Source organism: Larus michahellis, chromosome 2, assembly GCF_964199755.1.
Source record: "Larus michahellis chromosome 2, bLarMic1.1, whole genome shotgun sequence".
NCBI classification, from domain to species: Eukaryota; Metazoa; Chordata; class Aves; order Charadriiformes; family Laridae; genus Larus; species Larus michahellis.
Window position 1 is genome coordinate 46,894,503 of NC_133897.1, and position 14,977 is coordinate 46,909,479.

A 14,977-nucleotide genomic window follows, 5' to 3' on the forward strand; every position below is an offset into this window, starting at 1 on the left:
TTCGACATCAGCATGCGAAAAATTGATACCAGGGGGTAGGTCCTGATCTTGATAACAGCTATTACTGGCTGCCTGGTACTCCAGGGAGTGGGGGCACTGCTTGCATTTTCCAAATGAGAGTTTAATGAAATCTTGCTCTTCGGAGGCAACAAAGTGTCTATCCCCTCCAAACAAATTCATATACCTGAGGTAGAATGATATGAATATGTATAATTTCTTTAGTGAATTACATTAATTTGTAAAAGAGGTTTGAGGCATGTAGCCCTTTCAAAATCCCTCCTTCAGCTCTCTCTGCTGACCGCATTTAGAATATGCCGAGACAATGTGCAGAGGGTTACATGCTGTCTTTAATCCCAAATGGCTTCACTGACATTTTTTGGCTGAAATGGTGCTGTTTGGCTGGATGATCAGACAGCAGCACGCTCCATGGATGTCGCTTATTACCTTTTACAAGACTTGAATCACTGGTGCTCATCCAGTTCCGCATACTGGCTGGTCAGCCACAAGCTCTGCTGAGCTGTGACTACACCAGAGGCAGACTGCCACATCCCTTGGGCTTGAACATCCCCCTGTCCCCACCTAATACAATTTGCAAAGCCGACGTTTAAAAAAATCTGGGTGGCTCAATCCCAGCAAGATCCTGCCGACAACTTGCATGGATGCTTCTGTCTCTCCTGGTGTAGAAAGGTTGACGGTGCCCACCAAATATTCATTTGTGCAGCATACATGGGCATAGTGAAAACCAAAGGAGAGCAGAGGCATTAGGTAAACAGACAAAAAAGCTGAGGTTACGTCGCAGAGAAACATACCACAAAGAAGCTGGCGGATTTAGTTGACTTCGGCTGACTGAAGACCTAGTTGACTCCAAGCCAGGCTTGGAGTGCTGCGGTCCAGCACGTCGATGTTCATGAGCAGGCACATCAGCAGCTCTGCTGGATGGGGACAGCTTCCAGGATCGAGCCCCTCTGATATTTTCTCATTCAAAGAGGTTGCACGTACAAATACATACTATAACCCAAGTGCCGAAGGTGAGGTGGGGATGCATGAGGTGGAAACATTTCAATGTTTGCTTGAGGTTGGATCTTTGTCTATTGGACTGTAAAAGGTGGCTCAACAGTTCTAGCACCTAATTGTGAGCCCATCCTCTGCCCATGCCTCTAAAAGCTGATTTAGACCCTAAACAGCCACATCAGAAGTGATTCAGGCAACGTAAGTGTGTGGTATACCAAGTTGAAACTCAACTCTAGCTGCCGTTACACCAGTTGAGACTGTCTTATAGGTCCCATGTCATGTCTACCAGCCTTGTGCAAACGTCTTGTGCAACCTAAACTGTCTTAAATGACACTAGCCACCTGTGTCTGAGCAACTGAAGTGACTGTCTCCACCACTAGCATCTTCACACTGCTTTCACTAGGTATGCCCTGTAAAACTTTGTATTAAGGAAAACACTTCCCTACCCCTTACAGGCAGTAGACTCAAACAGACGTGGGTCTACAAACTTGTTACTCCAGGAATAACGAATGAACTATTTTGCATGAAAAGTTTATCAGATTATGCTCTTTTCCCGTCGCAGGTTATTCTGAAGCAGACATGACAATAAATCACCGCAATCCTATGAATATTTCATAGAAACACATTTCAGCTTATGGGTGTTCTTTTTTTTCTTGAATGATTATGTCTGTGTCTTTGGCCATTCATCGTCTGTGATACGTGACTGGCCACTTAATTCAAATTACTGTAATGTCTGGCTTTTTGACTGGTTCATTAAATATTTCATAACAAGGAGGAAAAGTAGCATTGCAGATGACATTTATGTGAATATGCAAACAGGTATTCATGAAATCTTAGTCAAGATTTCTACTTATAAATGCTTTGGGAAAACTAATAGAGATCTCTAAACATTGTTGAAATAAATAGTGACTTTTTATTCCAACAATTGTTAATGAAAATGGTGATGACGATGATTATTTTGCACTGTTGCTCTAGTTATAAGCATGCGGGTCCAGCATTCTGAAGTCTCTCTGAGACTGGAGTATAACTCACAAACCTAATGAGAAACGGAGTAGATGGGATCTCTTGCAATGGATTTCATTAGTGTAATAGTTCTTGAACAAACTCTGGAAAACTAATCTCAGAAGCCTGACATTTGCCTTATCAGTCCATGAGAACTAAACACTAAAATTCACAGAGATCGTAATGAAATTAAATTTAGTGTAGCAATGAGCGTTTCCAAAAACCCTCAGTTCTCCTGTGTATCTCTTACAACGCAAGTTAGTTCTCCGGATCATTAGCTACAAAATCTGCAAGACAGAAAAAGAGGCTGGAGGAAGGAGTACTAAGCTATTAAATTTGATTTCCCCCAAATGACTATCTGCTTTTCAGGGGCAAACATTACAACAGTCAAAGTTTTACATTAATTTCCTGCATGCATGCTTAGCAATCCTGTCACTCCGGGAGCATTTAATTATGCACACAAACACCGGTTAATGTGAAAGATGCGGCCAAACCATTAATTGTCCTTCTCATTGTCAGAGAGCCCTGCGTGGGTGTGGAAATGGAAAGCTCCCATGAGAAATTGAAAGCCTCAGCGAAGTCAATGAGAAAAGCCCCGCTGACGTTGGGAGAGGCCGGGTCAAGCAGAGATGCTGTACGCATGCGTCTCCACATCCTTGGCTGATTCGACCTCTCGTGTTGGGCTCGGGATGTCCTCGGTGGTTTATTCAAGCTGGAATAATCTTGGGGTTCCTCTGGTGAGGTCTAACCTTAGCGGGCCTCCATCCCGTGGAGGTGAACGTGACCTGGTGCTGCTGTTGCACTTTCCCTGGTGGGAAGAACCTTCCCCCGGTGAAGACGCCTGCTGTCTGTCAGGTTTTCCTAGTGGGTTTGAAGGCGTGTGCTTATAACGAGGATGGTTGCCCCCCGCTTCAGTGTGTTATGTTCCAAGTGGAAGAAATTGAGAGGCCGAGGACTGCGAGCAGCGAGTATGGAGGCTCTCGGGCAGACAAGAGCTGAGGGCCAGGGAGGAACCCTGAGGGGCAGGGGAAGGTGTTGGGAGGACAGCAGAAGGGTGAAGTGGAGGTTGAAGGAGACTTGGGGATGAGAGGCAGGGGGGTGAGGAACGCAGGAGATTGGGAGAAGCAGAGGGGTTAAGGCCATTGACTGGACGGGGAGGCAAGGCCTGTGGAGAAAGCTGTGATGGGGAAACCGCTGAGGCCGGAGCAGGGCTGAGGGGGGAGCAGGGGTGGCCGGGAGCGGACGGGGAGTCCCCTCAGCCCACCCTGAGGGAACTTTGCCGCCCCAGCTCCCCGCAAACTACACCCCCCACAATGCCCTTCGCGGCGCCCGGCAGTGAGCATGCGCAGCCGCCGCCGCTCCCCCAGCACGGCGGGCGAGGGGCCGTCCGCCCTTTCCCCGCCGCCGCCGGGAGCGTGGGGGAGGCGGTGCTGCCCCGCCCCGCCGCCGCCACGGCCCCTCAGCGGACGATGCCCGCCTGCCAGGCGGAGGTGGGCGGGGAGGCCGTGAGGAGGCGGTAGGGGCGGCGGGGCCGGATCGAGCCGGGTCGGGCCGAGGGGGTGGTTGCTGCCGTTGGCGCCGCGGGCGGCAGGTGAGGCGGCGCGGGGCGGCCGTGGGGCGGCGGCGGCCTGGGCTGGGCACGGCACCCGCAGGGGGCTGTTGGCGGCAGCCGGCAGTTGCGGCCGCCTCTTTTCTGAGGGGAAAGGGGGTGAAGGGGAGGCGGGGGGCACCGGGAGGCGATGTCTGTCGTGGTCGGCGGCGGCTTCGCGGTGGGGAGGGGACGGGGCGAGGGGTGGGAGTGGTCCACGGGACCCCTCCGGGGTTGCACAGAGCGGGGCTGGCACCTTGGAGGTGGAAACCTTTCTTCTCCAAAGGCGGGCAGAGAAAGCAGTCCGGCCCGGTGCGCCGTCAGTGAGGGTTAGTTCTTGTAGGCAGCTAACCTGCACCACAGAAAGGCGGTTCAATTACAACTCTAATAACCTCCCTAGAGGTCAAAGACGCTGCAGGTTTCAAGCCTACCAGGGCAAGTAAAGATGTGGTTGTGTTCTCCTGACAATTTTCCTTGATGGCTGAGCGCCTTGGGAAACCCCCTAAACACCTGTCTTCGGCCCTTGAAAGCTTAGCAGTCCTTGTGAATCTGGCCCCAGTGGATACGGATGCGGAATTTATCGCATCTTGCCCCTTTTAATTACTGTGTGCTGACTAAGCATGGTGGAAAAGTTTCTCTTGTGTAGGTCAGCTCTGGGCGCGTTGCACATCCATGTTCTGAGGTCAGACTTACCGATCCGCTTGTGTCCCATTGCTTCCTTCCAGCCCCTCTCAATTAACCCAGTGTTTAAATGAGTTATTAAGATAATGGCTGCTGTTTTAAAAAAGAAAAAAAAAAAAAAGTGAAGAGGCATGCTTCTCTCTGGTGAAGAGAATAATGACTGTATCTGAACAACTGGTAAAGGCAAGGGAACATATTGGTGTTTTCACACCAGTATCATAGTTGTATAACTATTGACAAATGCTGACTTTTAAACGGTGACTGCTGATTCAGGCAAATATATTGACTTTGGTAATAAAACAGTAACGGCTCCCTTTAATAGCGATCTCAAAATGCTTGAACTGATAGATCGGCTTGTTAGCTCAAGCCTTGACTTAGCTGAGAACCAGAAGAGCTCTTATTCTCTGGGACGACCTTCTCCCCGAAATAAATCTAATGTATGCTAAACACATCATCTCTAAGACAGGGTGTTTATTTTGCAATGTCATTTTCAAAAACGTGGTACATACCAAATGCATGAACTAGATACAAGAAACCGGCTTTGCAGTCTACTTTTCTGCAAGAGCGCGTTTTGAACAGTTTATGATTGCAAGGTGGCAGTTTTACTTGGAGTCTCACTTTTGTGTTTTAATTAGCTGTCATCAGAGCTGGAGTTCAGCCTCCAACACTTGTGAAGCATTCCATGAACATGCACTTTTAGGTACCTGGTTAATGTTTTGGGACTAATTACTTGGAACCCTTTCTCTATTAAGCAATGTACAAAATGGATGGACTATATGGAAATCTTTTTCCAGTTAAATTTCTAATCTCCTGAGTCGCATCTCACTGTGAACTTACTGAGGTTTGCTTCAATCATCTGAAAATTGGTTAGTCTCATTCCCCTTATTCTCACACCCTTCTCTTAAAAATTGTTGCTTTAAAGTCTTCTGTAAGCCCTGTTGGTTTAAACAGTTCCCTATGACAGTACCCCACATTTAGTTACTGTTCCCCAGAGTTTTAAAGAGTTTTATAACTGGCCTATGCGCTAGCACAGCAAAGTCTTTAGGAGGTATTTTAAAACATAGAGGCTTAAAGATCCTCCGCTAGTACAACTGTCATTTTATTCAAATAAACAGAGCCATAGATGACTTCTCTTAGCAGAAGACCTGATTTCTATTTAAAATGGCTTTTCCAACTGGAGCATATCTAGGCTGTGAAGGAATGGATTTTTCTAGGAAGTAGTGGGAGGCAGGAAGAATCGTGAAAAAGAAGGTGGCTCAAAGGAGAGCATTAAACCACAGAGCTAGAACCAGATCAAATGTTCTTAGCTGTGCCGACAAAATTTTGCCTTCTCACACCGTCGGACAATAATTTCTTTGTTTATTATCCAAGATGGTCGCGGAATTGAGTTTTGTGGTTCAGATCAAGGGGTAGAATGGGTCTGTGGGTCCGTAAAGTTTGTGAAGGAGTGGGCTAGGAAGATTTTTGGGAAAATGGGTGACACTTCCCCTGTTTTGCTGGTCACCTTCCTGGTGAAGCCAGTGGCTGTGCCTAAGGGGATTGCACAATCGTCACAGAGCACTGCCTGAGGGTTAGCATTGGTTGGTGGTTCTGCTGGCTGAATGCATGACATGGGACTCTCTCCCTTCTCTTTTTAGGTCTGCACCCTTTCCTTCACCTTCTGTGGTAGGATGTGTTCCCTCCTCTGCCATCAGCACGCCACCTGCTCTGATACCGTTCTGCCTTCTTACCCCCGCCGCTGTCTCTCCCTGTCCTGGCAGTGAACCGGTAGGTGTGAGGTGCTGGAGGAAAATAGGTTTCTTTCTTTGCCCTCTGATCTTGCAGACTAGGCCTGGCGGTGCAGGCAGTGGAAAGGCAGCCACTCACATTTGCTCGTGCTACACGGCCCTTGACTCTGCCTGCGCTTGGAGCAAGCTGTGAGGGGGGCATTGAACTCAGCGTGGTGGAATTTAAACTGTGAGTTTTCAAAGCCAATTACTGGACGCAGTCTGTGTCTGACAAGCTTCAGTTTCATTAGCTGCCTCCCAGGGGTATCGAGCTGTGCGGCTCACCTTTGCAGAGATCAGATTCTCTTCTGTGATGTTATTAGGTGTTTTTAAAAATAGCTTCATCAGTCCACTTTAAAAGAGCTGGTCTGCTCTGATAACAGTGCCTGCTGGTGCTTTTCCAGATAAGGAACTTGTCACTTTTTCTCCTGTCATACATGCAGCTTCTGCCCTATTTAGAATACAGCTTAAAAAAAGACTACAAAGTAACCACCAGTCTTCTGTAAAGATTTATGTGTTTGCTTTAGGAACTACCGAACACTCTGCTCTAGACAGTATTGGTTTATGAAGAGTATAGGATCAAGGTAAATGCAGAGTTGAAGGTAATATACCTGTGTCTTGAGAGACCTTATGATAAAAATTTCCTCATATAACAAAATGACAACAGACCAAAGATCTCTTCTTTTTATCTTTCAGTCCCAATTAGAAGTTCGTTAGCTTTTAAAAGGATCTGAAGTACTACTTTGTGTGTGTATATTTTCATAGGGTGGTGGAAAGCAACCAGATGAAATAATATAAAAGCAATTTCAGTCTGTTATTGAGGGTCTGAAAAGTAGTTGTGTGCTTGTGCACACCAGGAGTATCACGGGGAAACTGCAATTGCATGACGTACCTACTAATTTATTTTATAATGGTGTGTGCGGGAGCAATGTTCTAATTTACTCATTTCTTTGATGTTTTCTGAGCAGATGGCATTTTTAAAAAGGTCTATTAATTATGTGGGAATTTGATAATGTCTGATTGCTGGGGGATTGGAAGAGAGTAGCAGTCAAAGTGAGGCTACTGACTTCTCTGCTCTCAAAAGAGAGGCAGCCCTCTGCAGCCCCATTTGTAATCTATGATCCTCTCAGAAATCCCTGCTGAAGAATATTCACAGGTGTCCTCGGCATAAATTGGGAACTTGTTGATCGTTCTTGATTAATTGAACTGTGCCGCATGAACCAGTCACATACTATTACAGGAAAAAAGCACTGGGGAGGTCATGGCTTATTGTAGGAGCCAGTGCGCTGTGAATTTTCATAGTAAAGCGTTTACTCTTTCCCTCTTGCTTCTCAGTTCCTTTCCTTATTCCTTTCTCTGTTTCTGTCTCTTTAACCACGCCTTTGACTTAGATCTATTCATGTACTTTAAGCACCTGCCTAAATGTTTGCAGCATAGGATGTAAGTACCTATTTGCACTGTAACATCAAAGGATCACATTTCAAAATTACAACTTTTCCTTTGAACAAGAAGAAAAAAAGGTTCCTGGTTGCTATGGTGATGAGCGCTATATAAATGCCTATAAATAAATAAAGTAAACAGCTGATTCTTAGACTTTGATTTGCAGTATTTTTGCTTTTCTAATGAGATATAAATATCAAAATAGGAGATGACATTTTACCAATTTTAATAAATGCATATTGTTCTTCTGCCTTCTGTTTTACAGTATTTCTGCTAAGAACAACTAAATAGTAAGTTGTTTATTTTTCTGTCTTGTAGAAAGTTGATGTTTTGTTTAGTATGAAGTCCAGTATATATAGAAAAACATTTAGATGACAAAAGGCGCTCCACTAAAGAGGTGGTGTCCATTTTAATATTTGAAACCCCACTGGTACGCAACAGCAAAACTTGAAAATGTCACTGACTTTTTCTTTGATGTTAAAATGACAAAGGCAGAGTATAAAAAAAAAAACGGGGGGGGGGCAGTATTTGTTGTTGAAGTTTGAGGTGGAGGGGAGAATTGACTTTTTTGCAAGCCTTTTGTTCTCAGGTCCCTGATGTAAAAGTAGCTTCCTCTCTGTGCTAAAGGTGACAATGATAACAAACTGCTTCTGCAGAATTCTGTGAGTAGCCATCAGCCATTGTTAAAAAAGCTCTTTTCATTAGTAATCTCTGGAGCCCAGTCCACTCACTTGCAGTTTCTGAAGCATGACTGTCGCCCAGTTCCCCACCAGTCCAGTGCTCTGGAGTATTCCCCCTCACAGGTGTTTCTCACTCAGGAATGGGTGCACTTGATTGAACAGCAAAGGAGGGTTTATAATGGAAGGAGCTTTCCTTAGGGGAAGGAAAATAGTTATTTATAATCTACAGAAATAGTCCTTTGTTAAAGTCTGAGTCTATTTTCTTGGTGGAAAGTGATTTTGCCACAGTGACCCAAAGAGAGATTTCTTCGGTCCTGAGCTGTGGAGTGCAGCTTGTGCACTGGCAGAGAGTAGATCTGCTTTCCAGCACAGTCACAACTTTGTATTCAAAGAAGCTTTCAGGTTTTTTAATAACTTTGAAGCACTATCCTGTCCTGTTAAATGTTTGGTAAAATAACACTGTGTTATTCACTATCTTTGTTCTGTCTGTGCATTCACATTCACATCTACTTCCTTTACTGATTTAAAATACATTTGACTAAATGCCTTTTACTTCAAAGCATGTGTAATTGGGAGTACAAGGATACACGGTATTTTTTCCCAGTTACACACAATTACTTTTCACAGAGCAAAACAGCTATTGAAGGCAGGGGCAGAACAGGAGCAAGGAATGGTGTCCCTGAAGGTCTCGCTTGAGCAGCGACAGCCTGCGCAGGTTTGATTTATGTTTCATAGGCCTGTCACTTTTGTCCCAGCCGAGCTGCTGCTGTGGCCAAGCTGGTGATGTTCATCTGAAGAACAGTGACAGCTTCAGCGTTTTCCTGGCAGTAAATTAACCCCAGAGCTGCCTCTCAGCCTGGTGCTTTGTGCCATGGGAACTGTGCTGACCTCCCAGAGGGTAGCACAGAGTCCTGACCTGATGCCATGCCTGCCTTAGCACTGTGTTTTGTGTGGGCTTGAGGCCAGAATCAGGAGCAGGTTGTGCTCCATACCTGCTGGAGGTGGTTTGAGCTTCGTGTGTATCAAAGGCAATTTTACCTGCATTGAGGTTAGGCCTGGACAGTGTTTGACCTGCAAGTCTCAGCTGCCTTCCCAGGATTGTGTGGCTGACAGCGGACAAGGCAATCTGAGGTCTCTCCCAAAAGGGCCATTGCAAAAGTTGATGAGGTTTGTCAGCGGCCTGAACCCAAACAGAATCTGTGCCACCTACAAGAGCAACAGGGAGTTGGGGAGGGCGGCAAACAAGGAGTCTCGAAAGTGCTCCAAGTTCACAGCTACTCCCAGGGCTAACAGCTTGGGCATGGTGTACCTGGAGATCATGTTGATGCTGGAGCAGGACCAGGCACCAGAGTCATTAAGAAAGAGTTTTCTCAATTGGAACGCACTGTTATTACTAGAACATACTGCCTTTTAGTGGAGTGGCATCTTTATTTAGAAGCCTTTTCCTAGGGTAAGAGGATGAAATACACATATCGATATTAAGGACATGCTGGTGAGGACAAGAGGTGGATCTATTGTGTGTCTCCTTTTCTGGCATGGACAGGACAAAGGGTGAAACAGTGCATACAGCAATTTTTTTTTTCTTCTCTTCAAAAATTCTGTTTTTCTGTGGTTTTTTTTTTCTTTCCTTTCCATTTTTTTTTTTAATGGATGGATATGATCCAGGACCATCTGGTGGAATTTGCCGTTGTCACATCTAGGTTTTCTGATGTATTGCCTGTCAAGTTATATTGTATGTTCAGATGAGTTTCTCATATGATGTGCTGACAACTACTGACAGCCCTGAGATGGGAAGTTGGAAGCTTGGGGGAAAGAAAAGGGGAACAGAGTTAGCCTTAGAAATGTAACCTTGATTGCTCTTGATTGGTGGGGTTTCATTTCTGGTACCTGTTGCTGGCTTTTTCAGTAAAGAAAAGTGAATAAGTGAACTTCAAACCAAGTGCGTTTAAGTGCACCTAAGGTACTATAATTAAACTTGGAAGGTTTCTAGTCCACTCCTAGTTTTGTGTTGTTTTGTTTTTTCCTCTTTGACACTGGGTTCCTCACTTAATCTTTCTCTGTCCTTAACTCTCCATCTGTAGACACTTTCACACTTATTTAAATTAGTCTTTATTTCCTCCTTTACTCCTCAATCTTTCCTCAGTCCCTCCTTAGAAAGCAGATCTCAAAATGCTTCTAGTTTTATTAGTATACCACTAGGTATCCTAATAATCATAGTATCCCGGTATCCTAATCCTAAATCCTAATATCCTAATAACTCTGTAGTAAAATGAACTAAGATTTTTAGCAAATTAGTTCTAACCTTTGCAGACAGATCCCATGTATGAAAGCAACAAGCAACTCTGAAATAACTACAGTAATTCTTTTCTTGCTGGTTTAATACTCTAATAATTAATTAAAGCAGGGTTTTTTGATGTAGAGGTCCACAGTGCAATTGCATTTCCTCACACATTGACAACGATAATGGTGTACTTTATAAACCAGAATCCAAACAAGTTGTAAAGAGTTCAGTTTTGTCCCTCGTTTTTTTTCTGGATAATTTGAAGCCCAGAGTAGCAATTAGGCTAGTGATGAGATAAATTTCACAACTTGTTATCATTCTTCATTTTTTAATTGGCCAGATCAGTAAAGGAAGTGATTTGTGTTTGAACTTTAAAGGTTCTTAATTTATATAGTACTGGTAGAAAGCATAGTACAGGTGCTTATGAATGGGTTGGAAGGAAGCCTGTCTGTAAACAGAGATGGGATTACACTGCAAAGGCACGTTCAGGTATGGTCCTGAGCGCAGAGTGTCCCCATTCTCCCTCTCAAAGCCATGGCCGTTATACTGGGCCTCCTGCTAATTAAATCCTGACTAAATGTTGATGAAGTTGGAAGTCATCCTTGGAAAGGAAAAAAACTTTCTTCCATGGGAGTTTGAAGCTGAAGATGGCAGTCCCCAAGCTCAGGGGGCTCTTGTTGCAGGTCGCTAAGGAAGAAGCTGGAAAGCATTTACTTGCCTCTACTTACTCCCGTGTGTCCCCGGTGGTACTTTGTGGCGTGGGGACTGCGAGTGCCCTTCTGTAGCTGTAGAAAGATGTTGTGTTAAGCTGACCAGGCCAGTAGAGCCTGGAAAAAAGTAACCACTGTTTTACACTCGGATCTTCGGCAGTTCCATGCTTTGTGAGTGTCAGATAAGGAGACCTGGAAATGATCCAGCTCCTGTGCTGTTGTAGGGGAGGGATTGGGGTTTGCAAGGGTCAGTGTGAGGGTACAGCAGCTCTCCGCAGTGGTGGTAGGTTGTGTTGCATAGAACACTGTTCTTGTACTGATCAAGCATCAGCTCAGGTATTGTCAGAAGAAGTGGACTTTGGAGGAAACCCCATAGATGGAATATGGCCAAATTCTCTGCCTGTAACATGTTTGATAGCACTGCAGGGAAGGCGAGGCTGGTCTTCAGTCCTTAAACGCATTAAATTAACTCTGGGCGAGCTTGCTGGGAAAAGGGTAATGAAGCTGGTTGGAAACAGGGTGTGTGTTCTCAAGCACATGCAGTGGGCTTAATACTCTTCCTGCAGGCACATGGCTGGGGAGCAGCCAGGTCACGGAGCACACTGTGCTGTTCATTAAACATATCGCAGTTCACAGATGTAGCTGAAACCACTTGTCCAGGCATAAAAGATAAAGTCAGTTAGGAAGGAGAGCAATCCCATTGGGAGAAACTTATGAGAGGAGCTGGACGCAGTCTGGCTGCGTAGGGTATGTACTAGCCAGCACCCTCAGGTGCTATGGGATTGCCTGAGTCCATTGCAGCCAAAATTTCAGCTTCTGGTAGCGGAGTCTGATGAAGATCTTGACCCATCTATTCTGTTGTTTCAGGCAGAGGCAGCTGTTGAATGGATCTGCAATGTGATTGACGTTGTGCTGTGCTTCATCTTTATTTCATGCGACGAGGAGGTGGGAGGGTGGAGATTACTTGAAGTGCCTGGCTAGAGACAGAATGTAATTTATCAGTGTTCGTTTGTCTGGAGGGATACACAGCCCATATATAATTTAGAAATGTGTTAAAAAATAGGGGGCTGTTGTCTCTTAAAGTCGGTGAGCACTCAAGTCTGTTGGTTTAAAGTCTTGTTTCTGTGACACATAAATGTGCTGCTATGCATTTTGTATTTATAGTATGTGTACAGTGTATGTGATATGTCTAAAGTGAACCAACAAAGTGTGTATAAATAGTAGTGATAAAATTAAGCCCTTCATAAACTCAGACTATTGTGTATTTTCCATATTTTGGCTGAAATACCTGGAACCGCATATGGATTTATCCTAGTCTGTTCTTCTGAGTTCATATTTAATGTAGATGTTCTTTTCATATGTGATCTACAAATGAATTTTTTGTTTCCTTGTCTCTGTTGCAGTAAGTATCTTTTTCCCCCACTTTTTTTCCTTCTCCCTTTGAATCTTTTTTTTCCCTTTTTCTGATTCAAGGATATGCTATAGCTAAATTATCAGAGAGGGAAAAGGGATATTGCTGTCTTCTGCCTTGCTGTTGAGAAATCTTTATTTTTGTTTTCTGCAGCGTAATGACAGCTAGAATGAGCAGGGTATTTCCATCCTTTATCACAGCAGATTGATAAATTACACATCCTGGAAAGTTTAAAGATGTGTAAGAATGCAAATCCATGGCCCACAAGGATGTGTGATTGCATGTGCTGATCCAGCCAGGCGTTAAGCATGTGCTTAAATCTAAGCACAAGCATTGCTTCCACTGGGTCTGTCTGCCTGGCACCATGCTGTGTGAGGTAAGGAAAGCTTTTGCTATGAAAGGAGGGTTGATTTGTTTTAGTGACTTGAAGTAGGAAAAGGAAATGAGCCTTGTCCAGTCACTTGGAAGAGCGGTCTGTGAGCAGTGTGGGTGTTGCTCTTCTGCATGACTGTCCTTGACTCTACAGTGTGAACTGATGTAGACAGAAACCCTAATGGTTTGGCATTTTCTACCTTGCAGTGCATCTATCCAGTTCCCCTACACACTTTTCACACTCTGCCCATGTCTGCTAACCATGAGCAGAAGAACACCTTGTCTGTAGTAGGTGGTATGGTAGTGTGATGCCTCTGCCTGGAAGGGCTGAAGCATTAGAAGAGGCTGAAGATGTTACTAGGGAGTGTGTAACTTTTCCTCCTTTGCAAACAGGGAAACGTATAAATTTTCAATAATTTACAGTTGAACCCCTTTCCCTCCTGCCCAGTGTAAAAGCCTTTGGACCGAAGCTCTGTACGCTGGCTTGCTTTCCGCCAACTTGAGAGAGAAACCTCTTGGAAAAGTGTCTAAAGGAGGACTGGAGGTTTTTTTTCTGCTTGCTGATGGCAGCGTGCAGTAGGTCTAGATCTTTTCTTCATCTGGTCCTTACACTAGTTGTCCTTTAGCAGAAGCACTCTTTTTGGCTCTGTTTTCTCTCCTCCACTTTAGTTCATTTTCATGCCAGTTTGCTTGCTCCTTTTAATTCAATGGCATATGTACTTTCCAAGAAAGTAGTGTATTCTCTGCTCTGGGTGCTGTGTGTGTGCTCCTGGTGGTGTGAAGTTATCTATCCCCTTCCTGTTGGATTTGAGTTTGCATTCTAACTGGGAGGGGAGACATCATTTGTGTGTACAAATGGAAATGTTTTTAATGGGGTTTTTGGTGCTGAATTAGATGTCATCCCTCTTGTGTCCTTGAGACTCTAAAAGAGAGACAGGAGCTGAGTTTTCCTGATTTATAGCATTTTCACTGATTTACCTCCAACTGGTCCCACAGCATTGCAGCTGGCACTGCAATTCTCACATCCATCTCTTGTGTTTAAAGTGATTTTGTTTACTTCATACAGCGCAATGAGGTCTCAGACTCATGATTGGAAATTCCATGGTGCTTTATTGATAAGCACAGATCAAAAAGATAATCTCCCAGTCAGGTCTTTTTTTTTTCTCTGGAGCAGTCTTTGAAGGTTGCTCATTCTTCTGCTGCATGTACTTTGCCCAAGTGTGTCTTCTTTTTGTTCTCTGTTCCCTTCCTACTTGTTTATTTTCTTCTTTCTTTCTTTTTATTTCAATCCTATGTCTTATATATTCTTTTATTTTGCTTTGTTTACGTTTGAGAAGAGATGCACCTGAGTTTAAGTATAGTTGTCTATTTGGACTTAACTTTGAAGTTTTCTTAAGAAATACTTTGTAAGCGAAGGGGTCAATAATTTGCCCCTTCAGCTCTTAAAGCTTTTTCCACCAACAGCTTAAAAGTTTCACTAACTTTTCCCATCCTGCCTGCACCTTTCATTGCCATTTGACTGTCTTATGCACCAAAGCTTGCTTTGGCATACCTACAAGAGGCTGTGCTGCACAATACTTATATCTGAACCAACTGATGTTTCCCTTTTCCATTGTAAAATATTTTGCCTTTTCCTTTCAAAACACACATGTGAGTGTCCTCCTCTCTCCTGGCCTTTGACTTTGCCTTGTAAAATTGAAACAGAGATCTCGGTAATTATTGACAGCTGGTCTCCTCTGCACAGTTGCATCCAGGAACTCCTCCTTCAGCTGCTAGATGTTCTGAAGACCACACACGTGAAATGGGGCCAACGGGTGTTTTGATATTAAACAAGGATTGCTCGGTTCTTGTGTGGAGATGGCATATGTGTAGATTGGGATTAAAGATGAGAGGGAATAAGAGTTTATTTGATAACAGAAGGGTTTTTTGTATTTCTGAAAAAGTGGTTTTTGTACCATCCAGCTTATTTGCTAAAGTTCAACTGAGAAAATGCAATTCTCAATAAAAATGGTTTCATTTTTTGGTTGCAAAGTTT

General features: G+C 44.3%; 1 protein-coding gene across 11 annotated transcripts in view; it reads left to right on the top strand.

Annotated features, from left to right (window-relative positions):
* The first annotated feature begins 3,340 nt into the window (after positions 1–3,340).
* The window catches only part of POMGNT2 (protein O-linked mannose N-acetylglucosaminyltransferase 2 (beta 1,4-)), a 35,402-nt gene continuing 23,765 nt past the window's right edge, over positions 3,341–14,977 (top strand). Inside the window, exons 1-3 of one of the 11 annotated variants that reach the window (XM_074575134.1) lie at positions 3,345–3,503; positions 5,920–6,049; positions 7,754–7,778. The gene's annotated coding sequence lies outside the window, so the exon portion shown is untranslated. Of the gene's footprint in view, positions 3,605–5,919; positions 6,050–7,753; positions 7,779–12,026; positions 14,971–14,977 lie in introns of those variants that run through there. The other 10 variants (XM_074575138.1, XM_074575130.1, XM_074575131.1 and 7 more) reach the window with 10 other exon arrangements.